The following is a 22,475-nucleotide window of genomic DNA, read 5'->3' on the forward strand; positions in this document are numbered from 1 at the left end:
ACCACACTGAGTCCATGAGAGCAGAGGTTGGAATGCAGGCCAGTGCTCAGTCCACTGGATCATGTTGACTCTCTCTATGCTGGTTAGTCTCGAGGCTAATGGTTAAAAATAGGTGATATCAAATGAGTCCATGTTTAGCCTGGCTGGGTTTGCACTGCATTCAAGATGAAATAATTTTTCCATGCTACTCAGTGAGCTATGCAGTTTATTTTGTACATACCTTATGATTGAACTACAGCACTCTTGGCTTGATTCCATTTCAGACATTGCATAGGTGATTAATCAGACCCAGTCATCATTGGCTTAAGATAGTATATAGTAAGTGATCCCAATGCTGTGATCTCATTAGAGCCTAGCCATTGCTTTTGTACCGTCTTTAGGAATGTACTCAATAGTACAGTTATTTGGGGAAAAAAGCAGCTCAGGAGAACATGGAGGTATCTGGTTCCCACCAGCTTTTTAAACAGAAAGGTGATGGGAATCATCACCTGACCTTGCTAAATAGGTATTGAGATCTTTGGGATACCATTAAAGTTAGATACATCATTCATTTTACAATGCCAAGTATAGGAACAAAGCTCATCATCTGGCTGATGAATGATGATACACTATCTATCTTAGGCCCAGTCCAATACTTCTCCTATCAGGAAGCAAATAATAAATCCTACTTTTGCTTGGTTGATGGTGGGGTAGGACGAGGGGCAGAGCAGAAACAGCAGATGGTATTGGTTAATAAACCCTTGAATTTTTGGCAGTCCCTATTAAAATGTTCTGGGAGGGGTCTGGGTACACAGCTGCAGTGCGTGCCCAGAGAGCAGCACTCTCGTTCTGCAGCCAGGCCACCGCTCTCATAGTATCTGGTTATCTGTAGCGTGCTGCACCAGTGGGGCCTGCAGTGCCATGTTTTCATCATGGAACTGGATGGATTGCCTGCACAGAGCTTGGTTCTCTATTGGGAGCTGTGACACTTGGTCTTGCAGCATGAGGAGCTCCTCCTGGGGGTGGCCAACCATTGAGGCATCTCCAATATCTACTGGGGCATGCTGGGCAGGGAACGGCCAGCTGCCTCCATGCTCTCCCAGGGCAGGCCTTAATCACGGGTTAGGGTGGTATGGGCAAACTGTTAAGAACCTGACAAGGGCAGTCAGGACCAAGAGTTAGAGTAGGGCCAAATCTGAGGCTGAGAGTAGCAGAGAAGTTTGTAGTCAAGTTCCAGGCTGTGGTAGATATCAAGAATCAGAGTCCGAGTCAGGTTTCAGGTCCAATTCAAGCCAGGAGTTCAAGAGCAGAGTGCAGGAACGGTCATGGCAGCTGCAGGAGATCCACACAGTTGCCTGGATGCTTCCTGGAATGCCCCTTAGATTTATATAGGATGGGGATCCAATCAGGAGCCATGAGGCTGCTCTCTGTCAGACCCCTTGAGGCGGGACTTCCCATGCTCTGTGTCTATTGTAGGTCATGGGTAGTGGAGCACAAGCTGGTTACTGCTGGGCCTTCCACTCGGTGACTGAACAATCCATGTCTGCCTTCTATACCTCAGCTAGGGATGCTTTCAACATTACCAGTAGGTTGTAATGTGGGCCTCATGCCAAGACTAAGGAGCAGACACATTGGTGAAATACAGCAGTCTAGCTAGGGGAAGACAAAGTCTATTGGATAGTTTGGAGCTGCATGGAGTTAAATTAGCCACTGAATCTGGTACATAATCATCTGGGAGATTTAAATGTTCATGGCATTGTTCGAGATGTTTCTGCTGATCAGCATTTCACTGTCAAATAGATTCACACCCATGCAAACAAACACATACCAAAGGCGAAAAAGGCATCATGCAGGGGGCGGGGGGAGGGGAAGGGGATAGGACCAGGGGCAGAGCAGATTACAAAGCAAATGCACCAGTTGTTGCATTACTCTGCAGCCCATCTCTTAGTTTTGTCCTAGACCCCAGCAGCGCATTTAGCCCTTGGCGAGATCGTGTAGTAAACCTCAGCATCATGAGATGACCCTGCCATCACTAGCCAGAAACCAGGCGCTCCAAGGACTGTTGTGAATGCTCTAGGAGCATGAGTATAGCGAAGGGAGTAAGTGCCAAGGAGGAAGAATGATTCAAAAGGGCATAATTAGGAGTAATGGGATTAAACAGAGCAATGGAAAATTTAGACTGACTGTAAAGAAATATTTCCCAACAGTGAAGTCTGCGGGATCATGGAATAGCCTCCTAAAGGAAATGATGGAAAGCCAGTTGCTTGTGTCATTTAAAATTAAAGTGGGCTACGCACTGGAGACTACGCTGCAGTTGTGGAGCTGGAACAATCTAGGTTAAAGAAGATTTAAGAATTCAGATCTTCTCCCGGTGGAACCTTGACCACTGGAAAGAAGAGACAGAGCAGTCAGCAGAGGCACACGATACATTGGCTTTTGCGTGTCTGTGCGTTTCACTCCTCTAAAGGACAGAATACACTTATATGTATTTTTTACATTATTCAGGTATTTTTGGGGGGGTGGGAGTTAACTGAAAGGCAAAGTAGGATGTGACATCAGTTCAGTGCAACAAAGCTTAAATTGGTGTCTGATGTGACTACAAATTACAGCATGTTCAGAGCAACTGCAATATATATATATATATAATTTCTTCTCTTTTCCACTCCATTTTGTATTCATTTAAGAATGTATCTACAGGGACTTTTCAAAACTCAAAGTGGGGAAAGAGAGAGAGAAAGTGAGAGAGTGTATAGCTAGATTATATATTTCTTTCCCTGCCGTAAGGTTCACACATCCTCAGTATAGTAGGAACGGACCATAAAATATCCAACAATCACTTTATTTTTATATTTGTTAGCTTATGAAAGCATTTCTGTTAAGGTACCTGTCCTTCTGATCAAGTATCAGGGGACAGCCGTGTTAGTCTGTATCCACAGAAACAGCTGGTGGCACCTTAAAGACTAACAGATTTATTTGGGCATAAGCTTTCGTGGGTAAAAAACCCACTTCTTCAGATGCATGGAGTGAAAATTACAGATGCAGGCATTATTATACTGACACATGGCCTTCTGATAGTCTCTCTGATGTGAGCGCTTACACTGCCATCTAGTGGTAGTGTGGTTTCTTCCCTGTACTCCAAATCCTTGGACTGGACCTTCACAATTGCACAAATCACCTGGCAGAGATTTCTGTTGTTCAGTAGTGGAGTGCGGGGGGAGCTGAGGGAAGTAGTTGCTGTTTAGGAGGGAATATCTCATCTCTTACTCCCTTGGCTGTCTGGCAGAACTGAGGAAACTGTTCTACAACTTGAGGGAGGCGAGCACTGTGTCACTCTGCAGCAAATTAAGGAGCAATATTGCTGCGCTCTGAAGATGTTGCCAAGTCGTCTTTAGCAAGGAGGATAGTGACTGTGATATGAGGCGCTGAAGTGTGGGGAGTGAAAAGGAGAGAAAAATAAGAGATTTCTCTGGGCTGTAACAGGTCAGCACCTAGCACATTGGGGTCCTGGTCTAGACTAGGACTCCTAGACTCCAAGGTGGTGTGCCTCAGCAGCACTCCACTGAAATCAGTTGAGCTACATTAATTTATACCTGCTGAGGATAAAAGCAAAGAATCCTTACTTGTATTACAAATGTCTCTTTAAATGTAATACACTTCTGGTACTTGTAATAGCACAGGTTATTAAAATAGAAATCATTTTGAAAAACTCATGTCCCTTTCACCATTTTTCCTGTGTTTTCCCTGTGCACATCTCTTTCCTTGGAGAATGATAAACTGGTTGGTTTTACAAAGGTAGCTGGTCTGTTTCTAGTCAATTTCACTCTCTGATTCTCATGCAGGATGCTTCAATGTTAGGATGGCAAACTCTGCTCTTTTGTTTAAACAAAAGCTGTTTTCTTATGCAGTTGAAACAAAAGGCAATCATGAAAACATTTCTATTGCATTTCTGTTTCGGTTTATAAACCTGTTTTTTTGCACAAATGCTGACCTGTATGAGTCTTTTTCAGTCTGAATATTAGCTTTGTGGATGGATAGATTGAAGATTGGCACCATTTCTGTTAAGGAAACTGTTGCATCATTTCTATTGCTTGAAGAAAATATGTATTTTTAAAAGCCATTTCATATACATATAAAGTTGCCTGATCTGATGATCCATTGTGCAAAAATGTCAGAGGTTTTTGTCGATTGAGTCATATTGGTCTCTTCCCAGTGAAAGTCAATATATGCCCTGAATGTTGCTGTACATGGACTGGGACACTGTACTTAGTAAAGGCCAGATTGTGATACCTTAACTCACTTACTCTACGAATACAACGGGACTACTAATGCTGTGAGGTACTATTTAGTCATGAGTAAGGGTATCAAACTCTGGCCCTAATTTAGCAGGACAGAAACCTTGGCCAGAGCTCTGGAATGCAGGCAGCTAATCAAATGAGAAGTGCAAGCATTTGTGACTCTCCTTTATACAAGTAGGGCTGTGCATGTGTCCCAGCAAACACAATTACTTTCCTAACATGACAACAGACAACTGAATGCAAAGTCTATTGTAACTAGCCAATAGAGCTGGCTTTCAGTGGTTTGTCTCTCTCACTGTGTCCCAGTTAGCCAGGAACCTAGGTGTTTTAAAATAGGGGATCCAGCTACCTAACTAAGATATAATGCTGTCTTGTGGCAAAGAAGCAAGGGAGAGTGTAACAGGGTCTTCCCTAAACCCAGCAGACCCTGCCTCTTCTTCAGTTTCCCAACTCTCATCTGAGCTGGCAGGAGGCCAACTCCCCAGCCATTTTGTTAATGAAGCTCCCATCACTGCCAGTATTTCATTCTGTTTTCCCAATGATTCCCTCATTGGTCAAACACAAGCATGGATCAGTAGGAATCAAGGCAGGTAAACCAGGCCCTGCCCCCTGGTTCGCCTGAGGTTTTGGCCACTGCCTACACAGCTGGTATCCCAGTCAGATTTTTTACCTAGCGTTCCCTGACCAGGATCTCCTGTAGGAACCTCCCTACTTCCTGCAGCTCTCTGCTTAAGTGAGCTGCCTGTTGGTTTTGTATCTCACCAGCTGGGAGGTAGCTGACGAGTGGCAGGTAAGGGCTATGCCCAACCCCCTGACTCACCAACTCTTATGGCAGCTACTTTGATTTAGATGTCTCAGGAATGAGGCTGGAGTCCTCTTCAAAGATGAGCAGTTTCAGAACCATTCTGTTAAACTGCCTTGTTTGTTTTGAATTAATGACTTTTTGTTACTGTGTTTGTATCTATATAAATAACACATGAATTTCAGGTTCTGATTTGCCAACTGAGGATACACACTTTTTTTTTTTTTTTTAGCAATTTTGTAAGTTGTGTGTTGTTTAAAGTGCTATTGTGACTTTTCATTTTAAAATTGATGGTGGTATATTATAGTCACCTAGTGATCGTGGTCTGTTATTTGAATGCATGAAAATACTCTAAGCAGAGCCCTATGAAGTTAGCTGAAAAACATCAATTTACATTCGACTTTAACTTAAGCTGATCCAGTATTTAAATCCATGTGAAAATCTCTGGATTTTTAAACTGTTTTTATATTACTTGGAATTCTTCTTCTTCTTTCTCAGGGAACAGATGAATATTAGATTCTTTTCTGTGTATTTAAAACTAATTGTATAATAATAGCTCTTAAATTATGCATTGGGCAGGGACTGAATTAACGATTTGGTGATTTGTGCCCCACCTGTCAAAAAAGTCACAAGCTGCCACTGGTAGACACTCTTAAGATGGGATCTCAGCCAAGCTGCTACCAGCTGCTGTCTTCTCCAGCAATGTGGTGCCGCCCCACCCACACCCTGTTGTGCTCTGTCCTTGACCTGGTGCCTTTTCAATGCTCACTGCCTTTTCCTCTTCCCCATCCGTACGAAATGAATAGGCTGCAGCTCCGCCGTGTGTCCTCGGCGTTCCCAAGCTAGCCTGTCACTCCGTTTGCTGACACTTGCTTGTGATAGAGCTTATGAATAATCTAGTTAGCTGAGCTGGTAAACATATGACAACCCCTGCCATTCCCATTCCTGAGTCAGAACCTGGCTGGTAATCAATGAAATGTATATTGCATGCTTACTCAGATCCCTGGCCTTTCCTCTCTCAGTGTTTGAGATACCCCGTGTGGGGATATTTTATATGAGACTCTACTACTGCGTAATATAGTGCCTTACTCAGAGACCACCCCATGCACGGAGTGCAATGTCTTGTTGACATGGGAGATTAAGGACTGTGGTCTCTGCACGATAGTTTCTTCAGGGCTTTTTTTTTTTATTTTTTTCCCTTCAGGTAGTTGGATTTCAATCAGTTCTGAGCGATCTCAACTTTCTTCCCTGATCCTAGTCTATCGAGGGAAACCAAAGAGCAGTTCCTGGAGGGGCCTGTTCTTGTGAGACACAGATCTGAACCCAAACCCCTAGATCTCAGCAAGCAGCTAGTAGGTTGTGGCCTAATTGTGTATTTAAGGCGCTGGGGGTGTTGAGGATTTGAGCCACTCCAGGAACCACAATGGGAAAGGAGAAATATACAGTATTGTAGGGCAGAGATACCCAATGATTGTAAAAAGGGATTGAGCAACATGCACTGAAAAAGTAGCATTCTCAAGCTATTTGGCCATTGCCACAAGGAAAATAGGGTGCCCACTGGGGACCAAAATCTGCCCTCGCTACAATTCCCACTGAATTCTTATCCTTATTTATGTTACGCTAGTGCCTGCAGGCCCCTACTGATAGCAGGGCCCCACTGTGCAAGGTGCTGTACAAACACAGTCATGGCCGCAAAGACTTTACCATCTAAATAGTGAAGGAAGACTAAAGAAGTCTGGGGAACTGAGGCCCATAGGATTGAAGTGACTTCCCCAGTGCCACACAGGAAATCTGTGACAGAGCTGGGAATGGCAGCCATCTTGTTTTCCAATCTGCTGTCTTAAGTGCAAGACCTTCGTAGCCTCTATCTCGTCCAAACTTGTCCTTCATCTCTAGCTGGTGGTGGCCTTTCTACCTACGTTTCTAGTGGCCACATTATACGAACAGTCTCCTCTAGAGCAAGCCTACACCTTCTTACAATTCCTCAGCGGGTAAGTTAGACCAACTTAGACGCCTCTAAGACATCAGCAGAATGGGTGAAACTAGATCAAAAAGGAATCTGAATGTAAAGGGACTAAACTAGTGCAAGATCTAACTTATACATCACCTCTGAAGCTGGCTGACAGGCATAATCTGAAGGTGGACTGAGACTTGAAGGCACTCAGACCTGCACAGGATTAGCTCCTGTATTTTTCACTCAGGCCAACAGTTCAAAAGAAAGCATGAAACCCACACAGAACACCTAGGTGCAATTTTCTAAGGGGGGAAAATTCCCTAGTAATCAGTTGTGCTCTGAGGTATGAAGTCTGTCCACTCTTGTTGTCTAGGCTAATGATAGGTGCTATTGTTGTTTATGTGTAGCACCCTTCTCCACAGTCTAAGAAGAAGAAAGGAAAAACAAAAGGCAAAAAATATAAACTAAATAAAAAGAAATGCTTTTTAATCAGTGGAACTCATTGTCACATGATATTATGTAATGTAGTGGACTGCCCAGCTGGCCTTATATTATGTTCCTCTGCCATATCTCCTCTTGCTGTTCTCTTTTCTAAACCAAAGAGTTCTAGAAAAAATACACATCCATTTAAAAGCTAATTAGGAATCAGCTTGTGTTAATTAATACTTCTTGCCATTACCAGCTTTTAACATAGTAAAAATCTTGTGACAGTCACAAGGTGCCAATGCCGTGGCCCAAGGACCCTTGAAAATGACTCAGGAAAGTGCCTCTTCTCCAATGCACAATATTTGGAAGCTTACACATCCCTTTACTGAATTACAGTGGGGCACTGCTGAATGAATAAGTCTATCGGCATTGCAAGCTGTTAGTGCCAGCGACAACTCAAGACTCCCCCCCTGCCATAGCTGCAGGAACTCTTGATTGACTCAGCCTGATGGAACAGCAACTTCCGTGTTCCCTAAAAATAAACCATTTGGCTCATCCTCTCAACTTAGCCCAGCACACTGTGATAAAATCAGCTGTCAGAGACCCATCAGAGGCAGAGAACAGGATCAAGGGACACAGATTGGCGCAGGGCTTCTCCATAGGATACACTAAGGGCTGCTTTGTTGTGAATTTCAAAAGCAACCAACTTCTGCTGGGATTTTTCTACCGAAAAGACACGACTGGCTGGAACTCTCTGTAAGTAATCTTTTGCTTGGTGAGATTCTAGTGAAGATTTGCATGTGTTATGTGAACAATGTACCATTGCAAAAGGCCCAGTCCTGAAGTTCAGTGGGTGCTGAGGGCACTCAGCCCCTCCCAGTATGAAGCTCCAAGTGAGTTTCCTGCCATTGGAAAGCAATGAATTTTGTCAGCCTGGAATCTAGTAAATCCAGATCTCTGTGGTCTCTTTTCCTAGGAAGGTTATTGTGTCTGTACCATGGGTTCTATTTTCTGTCTAGTGCAGCAAAATGTTGACTTGAGCATTATGGGATGCTTGAAATGGAGAGAGGGCTTTTAACATGGTGACAAAACCATTCCTCCCTTCCCCCATAACGAAGCAGTCAAGGTTGTCACTATTTCTAGCTTCAGTGCAGCCATTTTAAATTCACTGGGCAAGTTTCTCAACTTCAGTTACTTTAATAGAGCTACATCAATTTATACTAAGGGGCTGTCCCATTGTGGCAGTTAGATCAGGTGTACAATCTGTGCAAGGTCCGTGCATTCTGTACATCAGCTAGCCAGATGGCGGTGGTGATAGATAGATTAGATAGATGATGATATTCTAAGAGGTAACACCGCATGTGACTTGCTAATTTGCATCTATGTGGCATTTGAAGACTGTTCAGGATGAAACAGGTCCCACTTCAATTTACGCCCTTCAGGAGCAAGTGGCAGCATAGATTTTGCTAAGGATAGAATCTGATTCCCCCCTCTATGCTCCCACACATCAAACAATGAAGAAAGCATTTGTGTGTCCCTGTCCAGGGATCATTCAAGGGGCCCGCTCTTGAGAGGTGCACAGCTCCTGTCTGAAGTCAATGGGAGCAGCGGTTGCTCAGTACCTCTCAGGATCAGGCTTATAGGTTATAACTTTTGGAAATCCTTTTGTCACTTCTATTCACTTGTCCAGCCCAGTAAGCGCCTTTGGACAAGCCCATAGATCTGTCAGATTCTTTGTACCTTCAGTCTCTCTCCTGCACTGCTGCTTCTCTTTGCTTATTTGTTTAATGGGCACCAGAGTTGCAGCTCTAAGGTGCAGGTGTTGTCTAATGGGTGGAGCAGGACCCTGAGAGTCAGGAATCCTAGGGGTTATTCTTGATTCTGCCACTGACTAACTGCATGACCTTGGACAAGTCCCTTAACCTCTTTGCTCCAGACCCTCAGTTGGTGTAAAATGGCATAGCTCCGCAAACGTCAGTGGATTTACATCAGCCAAAGACCTGGCCCTGTGTCTCTCTAAAAGAGGTATACTACCTTTTATCCTGTGGTCAAGCAGGTTTAAATTGTCAGGTGCTATTGACATGCAAAACATGCTCTTCATTTGTTTATTCTCTTATTTCTTTCTGGGATTTACCCACTGGCATTCTGCCAACTCCTGCAAGGACAACAGGGCTGATCTTTCCCCTCCCAGTCATTGGCTAAAAACAGCTTCAACAGCTTCTTTTTTAGTAGACAAATGAGAGAGCACGAGAGAGAGAGATTCCATCTGCTATAACAGCTACTTAAAGAGGGGAACAAAATGAGAAGAAGCTCCCCTGGGCCGACACCAGGTGGTAGATGGTTTGCTAGTCTAAGTAAGAGTAAAGAGAACCTTCGGCTGTGGGTGGGAAATGTTATGATGCACATTCAGGCCCATAAGTGCCTTGAACTATTAGTTATTTCTAAGGAAAGGAAACAGACGAAGCTCAAGATGATTCCCTGAGCACATTCCTGAAAAGCTGCGGGCTCATCTACTCACAGAAGTTGTACCCTGTAACTATCCCGGGATAGCTAAAGCAGTAAAACTGCCCCGAGTGCGGGCATAGGCACATCAGTCTAAAGGTGTTTTATATTGGTACAGCTTACTTCTACGTGGGACTGGGAATAACCTCTACCAGTATTAGGCACCTTTATACCAGTATAACACGTCCACTCGAGGGGTTGTAATGGTATAAATGTAATCAGTAACACATCAACCGCTAATGGCCATAGCTATACCAGTACTAAACCTGCATGCAGACCACATCTGAGAGACACAGAGATGTCTGGAAAGTAACAAAATAGGATTATAATTAAGCACCCAACAATACCCATAGGAAATGGGCTAATGTTGATTTCATTCTGCTGATTTTGTCCTTTAGCTCATCCTCTCAAAGATGTCATAGATGAAATCCCCACAGAGAATTCCATAGTGTTAGCTACTAACCAGTAACTCATTCAGTGGTGACTCAAGGTTACTAAGTACCACCCCCCCACACACCACACACACTTACTTCCTGGTCTCTCGAGAGCTCATTGCCTGGCACAGCTCAGATCCTCTTTATTCCGTCCCTACCGCAAGGAATGGATTTCCCAGAGGAATTTTTCTCTTTTCCAGGCAGGAGCTCTCAAAACTGCACTGAGAGCAGCTGGCTTTTGAGAAAGGAGATACATTCTGGAAGCTATACATTTGTATAGGGAGCAATAGATCTGTGTGTATGCACCTTCAGATCTCTATGCTTGAGCCCTTTGCAACAACTGCTGTGAGGAATTGGCCAGTTCATGATGCCTCGGTTAAAGGGCAGAATTCCCTTCACATCATGTTTAATTGTAAGCTCTGTAGGGCAGGGGCCATGTCTTTGTATAGCGCCTAGCACAATGATGCCCGAAAATGAGTGGTCCTGTGGTGCTACTGTAATATAAATAAATAACAAATAATAACAATCAGATTTTGTCTGTGGACTTGAAATGGGGCCACAAACTTAACGCTGTTATCAGAACTGGATGCAAACACATCCCCTGAACTGGGGAGAAGTTTGGGGCCCGGATCAAAAAATGTGGAGCTATTCTAGAACACCAACATGAAAAAAGTAGGATTTCACTCTTCTGCTCTTTTATAGGCAGTCCTCTTCCCCACTTCTCCATTCACCTCCCCCTCCTCCCCCCGCCCCCAAATCCTAGTTAACAGTTTGCCTCTCTTGGGAAGAGTGGGAAATGCTAGTGGAATACAAGGGCTATGCTTGCTTGGTTTTTACAGATATTGTTGGGATTTTTTGAAATAGGGTTAGTTTCTTCAGAGCAGACGTAAGTGCTGGAACTAGGGGTGCTGCCACCCCCCTCCCGGCTTGAAGTGGATCCCATTATATACAGGGTTTACAATTTGATTCAATGGCTCTCAGCACCCCCACTATAAAAATTGTTCCGACACCCCTGAGAGCAGAAGATAGATCGCTTGCCCATTACTGACTAAGAACAGTCTATAGTTTCATGGGTGCATATGATAATTTACCACCGCTAAATTAATAGAAAATATGGGAAAGCTTTGAAGCAATTACTTATGACTTAATTGGTGACAGGCATGCAATAGCAGAGCATAAATCTCCACTCAGCTAACCTGTAAGGTCAACAGCATTGCAAACACTGTTTCAAGGCATACAGTCAGACCCCTTTCTATGGGGCACAGATATTTACTTGTCTTTATGTACTGGGATTCCTTCTGCATCCCAGAAACATACAGTACATGCAGCAAAAGGAGACACATACAGTGCTCAGACCTGTCCTGACATTCTCAGGATGTCACTTCATGGTAATTAGAACAGAGCTGCCTTAAAAGGCATGGCATTCCTAGCACTAAAGGCGAGCCTTCTCCGCATTAAGATTTGAAACCAATGGCCAACTCCGTACTACTGTTCCGAGTGCTGTTGTCAGAAGCAAAGATACTGCTACGAGCCTGTCAGCTGTAGTTTGGCCACACAGAGGGTGGAAGAACCTTTAGGAATCAACTCTTTGCTCAGCTTCAGGTCACACCAATGAGTCAAAAAGCACCATAGAAGGAGACTATAGGGCTTGTCTACACTTACTGGGGGATCGACGCAAGGCAGTAGATGCATCAGCGGTTGATTTAGCAGGTCTAGTGAAGACCCACTAAATCGCTCCCCCATCGACTCCTGTACTCCACCTGAAGGAGGAGTGCAAGGGGAGTTGATGGGAGAGCATCTCCCATCAACATCGCATTGTGTGGACCCCATGGTAAGTAGATCTAAGTACATCAACTTCAGCTAAGTTATTCACGTAGTTGAAGTTGTGTAGCTTAGATCGATCTCCCTCCGTAGTATAGACAAGGCCTAAGAGAATAAGTTATCAAAAAAGTCACATCTAAATAAAGATCAGTTTTCCATTGGAAGAATGATCCTGTGGCTATAGCACTGGATTGGGGTTCAGGAGAGTGAAATTCAGTTCCTAACTCTGTCACAGACTTTCTGCGTGACCTTGGGAACGTCACTTAACCTCTTTTATAACCTGGAGATAATATTCCTTTGTCCGTCTTACTGTTGAGATTGTGAGCTCTTTGGGATGGGAACGGACTCTCCCTGTAGGTAAATACAGCACCTACCACAATGAGGCACTGATCTTGGTTGCAGGGTTTCAGAGCTAAAAACAACAACGATAATAGTTAATAATTGGTAGTTAGATATTAAAGAGATGTGTATGGTAGAAAAGTAGAGCAAAAGAGTCAATTTAAATAATAGTCAGAGGATCCATTTGTGATCACATTTTAGGCTAAAATTCATAAAGGGTTAAGAGATTATTAATATACGTTGCAAGAGTGCTACAGACAAGAGTACCTCTTGTGGTAGGCTACTAAGCACATCAGAAGTGTTATAGATGGTTATAAGGCATGGTTATGAGCAACCTATTGACCTGACGGAATCGATAATAATTTATTAAACATTGAATAAAACATCTGCTAATCATTTATTTCAACCCTTTACAAATGGAAGCTGACTACAAAGCGTGACCCCACTGGTAAAACAATTGTGAATCTGCAGCCATAGTTTCATCCATCTAGTCAATTAAATTCAGAATGCCTGGAAGGCTTGCCTGGGCGTGGCTTAAAGCCCTCTCTAAGCATGGATCTTTCTCACCAGTTGCCCCCTTGCCAGCACCCCCCGCCCTTCTCCAGTCAGCAATACCACGAGCAGCTGTTACTTGGGGAAGCGTCTTTGCATTTTTTGCACCCCAGGAATAGTGTCTCTGCATTCCATCGAGCCTGAATTTTTTACAAAGACCAAAAATAACAGCCCAGTGCTTCAAAGTGTCAGTCCAGGGCTGCGTTTTACTGAGTCACCTCGGGACCTCTTTAAATGGCATGGGAGTATTAAATTGTGAGATGCCACCTGCAAAGAACTGTCAGATTCAAGTTATATGGCCAGGATTTTTCAGGAGTGACTAATGACTTGGTTGCCTCAGTTCTAAGGTACCCAACTTGAGACACTTTAAAAGGGACGAGGAGTCCGGTGGCACCTTAAAGACTAACAGATTTATTTGGTGTTTTTTACCCACAAAAGCTTATGCCCAGATAAATCTGTTCATCTTTAAGGTGCCACCGGATTCCTCATTGCTTTTGTGACTACAGACTAACACGGCTACCCCTCTGATACCTTAAAAGCGGGCCTGCACGGACAGCACAGGAACTTCTACGCCCCCGGAACCCAGAGCCCCCCCACCATGGCCGCCAGCCCCCCCAGCGCTAGTGCCCGCAGCCTCCCCAGCCTGGGAGCACCGGGAGGGAGAGCGTGCAGCGTGGCACCAGCCCCTGGAGCCCAGTGCCAACACAAAGGGGAGCCCAGGGGACGGAGTGTGGGCAGAGCCAAGCCTGGCTGGTTGGGAAGGCACAGCCTCCCCCAGCCTGGCCTCCGCTACCTGCCGCCCAAGGGGCCTGGTTTTCAATGGTTGCGGCCTTTCTGAAAGGCAGGCCCATTTAAGGTGCCTCAAACTGAGCACCCAAATTAGTCACTTTTGAAAATCTTGGCCATTTAGAATATATTTAAATCCTAACTTGTTTTGCTCGTAACACCTTAGATTATTAAAGCTGAAAGAATTTCCTTTCCACCAGAGCTGCTCTGTATTTACTTGTTTTGCATTTCACTTTGCTCTTTTGTTTATAGTCAGTTTCACTTTCCAGCTGACATGTATTTAGCACAATGTTGCAACAGGATTCTAAGGCACTAATACAAGGTTACTATGCAACAGGTGGGTTGAAACCTCTGCAAGAGGATGTTTAAATCCAAGCTTTTTTTAAAAAAAAGCTGATTTATATTTTATTTTTGGTAAAGATTTGTATTATGATCATTTATTTGCATCTATGACATAAGAACGGCCATACTGGGTCAGACCAAAGGTCCATCAAGCCCAGTATCCTGTCCTCTGACAGTGGCCAATGGCAGGTGCCCCAAAGGGAATGAACAGACAGGTTATCATCAAGTGATCTATGCCCTGTCACCCAATCCCAGCTTCTGGCAAACAGAGGCTAGGGACACCATTCCTGCCCATCCTGGCAAATAGGCATTGATGGACCTATCTTCCATGAATCTATCTAGCTACCTTTTGAACCCTGTTATAATCTTGGCCTTCACAACACCCTCTGGCAAGGAGTTCCAGAGGTTGACAGTGCGTTGCGTGAAAAAATACTTTCTTGTGTTTGTTTTAAACCTGCTACCTATTAATTTCATTTGGTGGCCCCTTGTTCTTGTATTATGAGAAGGAGTAAATAACCCTTCCTTATTTACTTTCTCTATAGCACTCATGATTTTATAGACCTCTATCATACCCCTCCTTAGTCGCCTCTTTTCCAAGCTTTTCCAACCATGACAGAGCTTAGAGACCCAAAAACGGATATCAGAGCCCCATTCTGCTAGTTGCTGTGCACACTCATTATAAAATACAGTCCCTACCCCAAAGAGTTTGCAATCTGAAAACAGCGTTACTAGCTCACTTACTTAGTGTTTTCCTTAAAGCCCCAGTTGCTGGAGTCATGTGAATACATGAGCATCTCAGCTTTCTTTTTTGTTTAAAGGGACATTTCTAGCCCTCATAGCTGTGGAGAAAAGGCTGGAAATGTGACTCAGGTGCACCTAAAGGGTCAAAAACCAGAAAGAAAAAAAAAACCAAGATATATTTTTAAAAAAAACCACCTCGTGATTTTTAGGCCAATGTCATGATTTTTTGGGAACAGACTCATCATTTTTGACTATTTGTGGTTGGCAATAATGAACTATCCCATGCTTGCCCATCCCTAGAAAGAGCCCAGTTTAAATTTCAGATTCCAACTGGACTTTGCAAAACTGGCAGTTAGAGGGAAACAGGCAGTTTGCAAACCAGCAAAAACCTGATCCAGAAGGTATGGAGCAAGAGAGAATAAATAGGAAGCCTCTGGACATCAGTGTTCCCGATTCTTTCCTGCCAGCAGCCTCACTTTAAGCAGCTGTTTCCTGCCCTCCCCAAATGCTGCCCTTTCTTCTCACATTGGCAAAATCAGCACATGGCCTTTGAATGATTTTTCTCATGTGTCTCCCAAATGCTCAACAGCAAGTTGGAGTTGGGCAGACAAGTCAGAAATAGCTGAAAGGCACTTTTATCCACTGCTGAGCTGCCTGAAGAAAACCTGCCTGTGCCCCCACCTTCACGCCAATAGAAGGTCTATAGCATGTTCCACTAGTTCCAGGGGTGTATCCCCAGGATCACTTCCCCTTTCAGTCCAGCTGTGGGAACTCCTGGTCCTCAGAAAGGGAAAGTGATTTAGTCTGCCTGGTCAGTCCTCTGAGCTTCCCCTGCCCTCCCCCATCTGCTTCCCACATAGTTAGTATTCACCGCAGTGACAAAAGTGTCGCTGGATCATTCCATGAGGAATGTGGACCCAGCGCGGGGCTGAACAAGGCCCATCGGCCTTTGCTCAAAGTGATGGGATCAAGGAACTGACAGCAGCACAATGGGCTGTCACAGCACAGAATGGAGGAAGAGATTTGAACTTGTTCCCATTGATTTAACAGGGCCAATGAGCGCCTAGTCTCCCAGATTAAGCTGCCACACTGGCTTCTTCTCCAGCTATTATTAGTGCTTACCCAGCTATGAGGATTCCACAAGACCAGCCACATGAGTGGCGCTCGCATTGAGCAGGCCTTTTGTCAGGGGACTGATTATCTCCCCGTGAAGCAGGGGGAAGGGCGTGATTCAGCACAACTGACTTTCAATGCTAGCGACAGGTACATGATCCATTAAAACTGGGGTGAAGGCAAATTGTGATTCTGATGCACAAACACTGAGGGCTGGGGTCACTGATCGGCGCTGGCTCCATCTCATGGAGGCTGATGGTGAGTTTCCCAGGTTTCACTAACGCACAGGGTGGGTGACCTGGTGAGGTTCGTGGAGATGGAGGTGGGGGCAGTAGCAAAGAACGCTGCAGAACACCCCTCCAGCCGGCCACACAAACACACTGCTGAGGAGTCTGAAGCAGCTCCTTAGTTGGGTGCTCCCCACAGAGGACCTAGCAACTGGGTGTCTCCGAGCCCTTCCCATGCAGCAAAGAATAGCTGGGATTCTAGAGATTCTATGCAACAAAACCAGCCAGCTTGGAATAATGCAAAGACCATACAGCCACGTGGGTTACGCTCATTCGCTAAACTGCTTAATCCACGGAGTTACCCCACCGCTCGAGGTATTGACAAACAGAGCGGGCAAATGGTAGAAAACATACCATGGAGAACAATCCTGCGTTGGCAGGTAGAGGAAAGAGAGCTCTTTGCCAGCTCTGACTTCCACAGACCTGTGAAAGGGCAAGCTGCTCGTCATAACCACTTCACATTCAGTTTAGTGAGGCACAGTGCATGTCTGCTAATGACTCATGGTACACTAGTGACTGGCACAAACAGGGCTCCGAAAAGCCCACTGGAAAGAGTAGCCACCTATTTCCCCATGGCTGGGGAAACACCATGCAAGGTGAGGTCTCCAGTGGCTATAATCAGCCACACTTTCAGAGCAAGAAGAGGAAGCTATTTTGCCTGGCATTGCTGGCTTGCGTAGATGTGAGTTTACTGAGCTGAGAACTCAGTTTCACACTTCACATCACTGGATTTGTAAAAACAAATTGCAAACACATTAGCCCACACGGCAGAGCTCAGATCCCATTACGCCATCCCACTGTACAGTAACAGGCAGGGAAATACCTGAATCACCACTACTGGGATGGTCAAGGTGGGGTTCAGATGGTGGGACTAAGGGCGTTTGCTTAGCAGCTGTGTTTGTTCAGTGCAGATGATTTCAGGAGCAAAGCTGATGACATGCTGTTAGCCGACCATCTCAGCTAGACTGGGTGCTGAGCTTGCAGCTTCTGGTTTTCACTAGGTGATTCAGTCATTCAGTAATTCACTGGGGACGGTGGTGCTAGCCGGTCTACGAAAAGTCCTACCAAGAAAGATGATGGACACTAACAGGTGGGTGGCATTGTTTCCCTACAGCACATAATGGTTTAATGGCAGGAGAAGCCAATCAGGGTTGCTAGCTTATTTAAAGATAGGTTTTTTTCTCAGTGGCAAAAGAATTTTGTTTTCCTTTACTGGGATTCTGGCTGTTGGAGCTAACATAGTTAAGAAAAAGAAAAAGAAAAAGAAAGAAAGAATTTTGTATTGAGTTTTGCATCATCATTACCTTCTTCCTATGTAGCTCTGACGCTTTCTTCATCTTGTAGTGTTACCTTCAATAGAAGGCAGTGTGCTCTGGTGGTTTTAGCTACAGTGTCAAGTGGTTAAATGCCTGTTTGTGTTTACGATTTAGGGCTTATCACTATACCCCCCCCATGAAGTTTAATAACTGATCAATTAATATGAATGAATATGATGCATAATTTCCCAAGCAGGGAAAAGTGTAGGTTTCTCAGGTTCTGTGTTATGCAGCTTTCCAAAATCCTTGTAACATTGGGAGACTCTGAATCTAGCTTTAGAGACTGAGCACCAGGCTAAAACGTGCTTTAAACACAGGCTTGACAACAGAAATATACAACGCGTCAAACTCTACCCCGGGTGTCATTTAACTGATTTCAGTGGAGTCACACCAGGGATGAATTTGGTCCTCTCTTCTGTACTTTGCGGGGCAGAGTCTCAGCAGCTGTAAATCAGGATCGCTCCGTTAACTTGAATGTGTCTACACTAATTTACACAGCTGAGATTCTGGCCGTAGGCGTGTGTTTTAAGGTAAAGATGAATTAAATAATTGGAAAAGTGACAGACTAATGGCCGCTAGCTGGCGCTGGGCGTAGCTCAGACAGGCACTGTGCAAGCTAACCACTGATACACTTCGCTGATACTCAGCAGGCCTGCAGCACCTCCTGCTATTCCACTGCTGGGCCACTGCAGACTTCTACCCGCTGCATCTCAGCTCATGCCTGCAGCTTTCCTGGGCCTCGATTGCTGCTCCAGGCCTCTGTTGAGCTGAGCCCGCCAGCTGGCCCAAGCTGAAGGTTACGGCTAACAGAACTAGATGACTACCCAGAGGTGTTTGCCGGGGTACTGAAACCGTTGCTGCTTCCCAGATTCAATTTATAAATACTCCACGACATTCCAGCTCCATTGGAGCCAATGGGCATTTTGATGTGGTCTACAATGGGAACCAAATCAGAGCTAGATCCTACAATCTTTACTCAAGCAAAATTCCCAGTGAAATCATCAACGGCAGGTTTTCCTAATCAGGACTGACTGCAGGGTGCAGCGGTCACGGAAGCACATTTTAATCAGCCGGCCAGTGAGGGTGGTTGTCGTGATCAGAGTATCAGCTTTTAAATCCCTGGACTCCCTGGGGCCACAGCAGGGTCTGTTTTATTTATGTCAGCATCTGCCCAGTGCTACTGGGATGGCTGTAATAAATAAAACAAACTCTAGCGGCGTCAGCCTGGCCCTTCATCGAGGGAAGGTAGAAAATTGAGTCCCGTACAGTTTACTAGAGCTTTCGGATGAGATGTTGCGATCCAGGGTCTCAAACATTTTAACCAGACCCAAGAGATTCCATGGCAGTTTTTGTGATCAGTAAGGGTTTGCCCCAGAGGTGGCCATGTTGCACTAGGACGATATGTTTATAGTTTGTGAAGCACTTTGGGATTCTAGTTGCTGTCTGAATGTCAAATAATTAGACCCCGTATAAATGCTGTTTAATAATTGCAGACAGTTTATGGCCTGGCTTTCTGGTTACCAGGATGAATTGTTGTTCCTCAGCTGTGTGGGCCATTATCTATAATTAGCAATTTAGTGAGTGGCTGCTGTGCCCGAGCTGTCCTGCAAAGCTGTGGGTCATTGCATACTTTCCATGCTTTCAGAGCACACAGCTCATGCTGCTGTTTTTAACTCCCTATATCTAAGGCATGTGATTTTCGGGACGGTGATAAGCAAAGAGCAGGTTTGCAAATCCCAAGCACCGTAGAAGAAAAAGAAAGAAAATGACAGGAAGAGACTTGACTGAAAGTCTTGTATCTAGCTGTGTCCATCATCCAAAGAGCAGCCCTTTGGTCTTTCATTCAGTGGATCCAAATGCTTGCGGCACTCAGAAAAAGAATTTTGCCACATGCTAGCAATGGAGTCATTCATTTCTGCTAGGCATATGATTTAATCTACTATAAATCTCAGTTAGGTGCTTAAAAAAAAGTTATATCCATAAATTCTCTGGGACAAGGACTATCACTTTGTTCCGTGTTTACACAGCACCTAGCACAATGCTGTCTTGGTCCATTTCTGTGGCTCATAGGCACTCTGGGAATACACATAACAAACAGTACTCTGCAGTACCACCAAAATACAAACCTAGGAGCAGGTCTGCTGAAACAATTTGTGTACTGGGGATACTGAAAGCCATTGAACCAAACTGTAAACGCTGCGTATGATGGAGACCACTTCGAGCCAGGGAACGTAGCTGCACCCCCAGAACCTTTAGTTCCAGCACCTATGTCTAGGGTAACTAATGCAGACAGCACATCCCTAGATGGCTTCAGGATATAGAATATTTATGCAGCTCCATAATATTAATTTCTAAAGTGCCTGGACCCACTAGCTATAGGCCGTATATCTGAATTTCAGGCGGCATTATCAATCCCGCTATTTTTATCTTTTTATCAGTCTGTTTGAATTTATCATTTTCAACTCATAGATTTCACACATATGTAACTCACTCACCTCCTGGGTGTGGTGTTCTGTTCCATCTAGTGGCACCGAGACCACTTAGAGAGAGATTAATGAGTCTGCTCTACAGCCTGAGCTAGGGGCCACGTGGCTTTTCGCTCATGCAGTAGAGGCTCATGCACTAAGCTTCAGAGGTCCCAGGTTCAATCCCACCCACCGACAAACAGTATGTTGGTGTTACACATACATAGACTGTGTTTCTTTGCAAGGGGAGGGGCTGGAGGGAGTGATGAAAATTAAGCTCCACCCCCAGTCCTAAACTCTGCTTGCATACCTAGGTCAGGTCTACATTCCAGAGTTAGGTCAATGCAAGGCAGCTTACATCGACTTAACTCTGTAAGCGTCCACACTACAGCATTGCTCCTGCCTACGTAAGTCCCCCACTACACCAACCTAATAACTCCACCTCCACAAGAGGCGTAGTGCGTAGGTCAATGTAATTAGGATGATGCAGTGTCTATGCAGACACTGCATTGCCTGTGAGCCCCGCTGCCAGGCTGTGGGCTCCTCTGTGGTGCCTTCCCTTTGTTGCGCTAAATGGAGATTGAGCTCCTTGAGTCTATCACTGTAAGACACGTTTTCTAATCCTTTAAGTATTCTTCTGGATCTTCTCTGAACCCTCTCCAATTTGTTGATCCTCCCCTTCCCATTCTGAAATACGGATGTGGTATTGCATAGAAAAGCAATAATTAGATAGATCCCCATATTTGGAATGTTCTGCTGGTGGTATCTATTTCCTCTCCTCTTATGCGCCAGTGACTCCAGCAGATCCAACTAGGCTCATTCCTCATTGTTTCCAGCTGCTTCCCAGGTACCCAACCTCCTTTCTGTATTGAAAGGCCTGGGCATTTGTAGAAGCAACTGGAAGCAAGGAGGAACACCCGGCACCATGTGACCTACCACCTTCCAATGGACTGCCAAGAAAGGTCACCAATAATCGCAGGGTGAGACACACCATTCTAGTGTGTGTGTATCATTGTCACCAGGTCTCACGATTTTATTGTGAGTCTCATGCTACTTGATGTATTACCTAAAGCCCAATCCCTTGGGGTCATATTATTGTGTGAGATTCTCAGCGTTCCATTGGTTTTGAAAAGTGCATTTCTCGCACTGATGTGAGCAGAGAAAAGCTTGACAATGTGAAATCTGAGGATCAAAATCAAGAAGGCAAAAAAAAAATGACCCTCCAATTTATTATTTTCAATGTGTCGTTATTTTAAGCCAATTGTGTGGTTCTTGGGGACCTGACTCAATGCGTGGGGCTGGCAATGCTGCATAATGAACCAAAAGGATTATTATTACTTATTCAGCACCGTCAATATGCATACAGTGGTCATCCTGTAAAAACCAAAGCAACCTTTACTGCACTGCAGAAGTTGGATTTATTGTGGTGTTTCCTATACAGTAGTTCAAGTAGAAAACACTGTAAATACTGCAGTAAATTCCAGTGCCACAAACACTGGGGTTTCTTTAAGAGGCGTGCAGCATCCAGCAAGGTGCTGTGGTCCTCTCTTGTACTGAGATGGGAAATAAAATCTTGACTAGCAAGGAGAGAAAACACATATATCCATATGCATTCATATGTGGACATAGCTGTACATATACAAGCGATGGGCTGTGGCATTTGTGATGGCATTTGTGATATTTTGGCGCGCATTTGGGATATCTGCCTTCCTTACTCATGACAAAGCAAAATAGAAATACATTGGCTGGACTAGGGAGTGCTGGATCTCTTTTGGCACGGTCCAATCGGCCACAATAGGTGTATTCATTTCAATATCCATCTGTCTATTAGGGTCTCACCCTGATCTCATCTCAGTCAGTGGCAAAGCTCTCTGACTTCAGGATCAGGCCCTTAGCTACAAACACATGCACTGGTTGGGTAACAGTGAGCAGGGGAGAACTAGCTGGAAAAGCAACAGACTGTGGCCTTCTCCATAAGGCAATGTTGGAATTATGTTAGCAAATGCTTGGGGTGGGTCCAGGCAGCTCAAGGAGAAGAGCAGATATATATCATAAGGGAGGAAGGATGGTCTTGTGGTTAGGGCATTAGGCCACAATCCAAATTCAATTCCCAGCTGTGCCACTGACTTCCCACATGACCTTGGGAAAATCAATTAACCACTCTGTGCCTCAATTCCCCATCTGTAAAATGGGGATTATAATATTTCCCTACCTCACAGGGGAGTTGTGAAGCTAACTACTTGTGAGGGGCACAGGTAGCATAGTGATGGGGCCATAAGAAGGGGGTGTTGATTAAAGTTTCAAGTAAATAAGAGTTTCAT

General features: G+C 44.7%; 1 protein-coding gene across 1 annotated transcript in view; it reads left to right on the plus strand.

Annotated features, from left to right (window-relative positions):
* Window positions 1-22,475, plus strand: part of XIRP1 (xin actin binding repeat containing 1) — a 45,702-nt gene that overhangs the window by 10,876 nt on the left and 12,351 nt on the right. The gene's annotated exons all lie outside the window — the stretch shown is intronic.

This window comes from Eretmochelys imbricata, chromosome 2 (genome assembly GCF_965152235.1).
Source record: "Eretmochelys imbricata isolate rEreImb1 chromosome 2, rEreImb1.hap1, whole genome shotgun sequence".
Lineage (NCBI taxonomy): Eukaryota > Metazoa > Chordata > Testudines > Cheloniidae > Eretmochelys > Eretmochelys imbricata.